The following is a 1977-nucleotide window of genomic DNA, read 5'->3' as shown; positions in this document are numbered from 1 at the left end:
CCTGTGTAAAGAGAAGAAAGGCACTTCTCCTGCAGGTAAAGAATAACCCAGTTGTTTAGTCAGGTACTCCTTAAACAAGCTCCCATGCAGAGTCTGCTCCAAGGGCTCGCTGCGGAGGACTCTCGCTGCCTGGAAGAAAGTGGCAATCAGCGGACTGCAGCAGAAGCTGCCTCGTGAAGCTCTGTGCTTGCTGTTGCTGCTACTGCTGTCATATGCCTCTGCTGCATCAGAGCAGGCCCCTCCCAGTCAGCCTCTCTGCCCAACCACGCAAGATCTGCATGTAGTAAAGTGAAAAATGAGACTGCAGGTAATTATTTGAGCTCTTCTGCTGGCGAGCTGGGCACCAGAAGATTTAAGGGATGAGAGAGGGAAAAAAAACTTCAGGCTGCTTAACTTAAATGGGTTTGCATTGACACACATTCCACAGGAGCATGGAGCTACAATTTGGTGCTGGTCAATACTGTCATAAGCAGCAAAAGCAACAGTCGTTCAATGTCAGTTTGAATGAGCACCAACGCAACTGCCCAAAAGCTGCCTATGAAAAGGACCGGTTAAGAAATGAGGAGATCTTAAGAATATATTAGAGCACAGCCTTTACTTGCTCTAGTTCTGTAGCTAAAAAAGCAAATTAGGACATATAAAGGAATAAGCAGCAAGAAGAGAGAAAAAAAATCTCAGGTTTCACAGCAGACAGACTGAACCAGCAGGGGAAGGTGGATACAAGCTGTGCTTGCAGGTTATATATAGGGTGGGAGTTCCTTACTATTTTTGTTCACTGCATTATCCCCCACCCCGAGAAAGGAATGTAGAGCATGAGCCCCTTGGGAAGCCAAGGAAAGAAAAATATATTCCTCTGCACTGTAAAATGAAGGTTGCCCTTTTGCCAAAACCTTTCAAGGAAATGCAGTTTTAAAGGTCTATGCTACTAAACTCTTCTAATGGAACGGGCCAGCGTGGTTCCCAAGCTTTGGGGAAAATTTTGCCATTTCTCCAAACTAAGACCTAAACTGTACTAGTGTTTGCTTTAAAAAGAGGGTGATTTTTTTCAGTAATGAAAGCACTCTGTGCATCAATATTAAGCCACCACTGGGGTAAGAAAAGGAAATATTGGTCAGTAAGCAATTAAGGGAGAAAAGAACAATCCTGCATTTTATACACTGGATTTAAATTTGAGACATCTGAGTTTAGTTTCCAGCACCTGACACTGACAACTTGTGCAGCATTGGGTGTGTTATGCAAAATCTCCAGATCTCAGCTCCTTTTTTGAAAATGAATCTAATACCATGGTTATTAAAGATAAATTCAGTAAGGTCTGTCACATGCTCAATTTTACTTGAACACTACATAAAGCAAACAGAAAGTGTAATACTATGTACGACACCAGAATCACTACAGTAGACAATATTAATCATCACTTTCTAGGGATTCCAGTGTTAAGTAAATGAAATTTAGACAGGTACTTCACCTTTTTCATTGATTAAACAGGGGCACAGCAGAACCAAATATTACAATCAGCCAACCAGCCAGGCTGAGCAAACATTTAACCTTCACGCACAGATACGGGAGCAACAGAATGCTTCCCTGCAAGGTGGAAGAAATTTGCGACTTGGATCTTAGCTATCCACAATAGCTATATAGAATATTTTTCACTTTTTTACTAGATAAACTAATCTTCAAAGTGAGCATACCTGAAATATTATTTCTGTATTTAAAATATCTTTAATAAATACCATGCTACACAAATATTTTTAAGTTGATCCCAGAACCAGATATTCACATGGTTAAAAGTACTAGGGTTTCATGGTTTCGTAGTTTCTAGGGTCGGAAGGGACCTGAGCAGATCATCTAGTCCAACCGCCTGCCATGGCAGGAAGAGCACTGGGGTCAAATGACCCCAATAAGGTGGTCATCCAACCTCCTCTTAAAAACCCCCAGGGTGGGAGCCTGCACCACCTCACTTGGAAGCTGGTTCCAGAC

This window comes from Gavialis gangeticus, unplaced genomic scaffold (genome assembly GCF_001723915.1).
Source record: "Gavialis gangeticus isolate Ggan-Ray unplaced genomic scaffold, GavGan_comp1, whole genome shotgun sequence".
NCBI lineage: Eukaryota > Metazoa > Chordata > Crocodylia > Gavialidae > Gavialis > Gavialis gangeticus.
Note: the sequence above shows the minus strand (reverse complement) of the source record.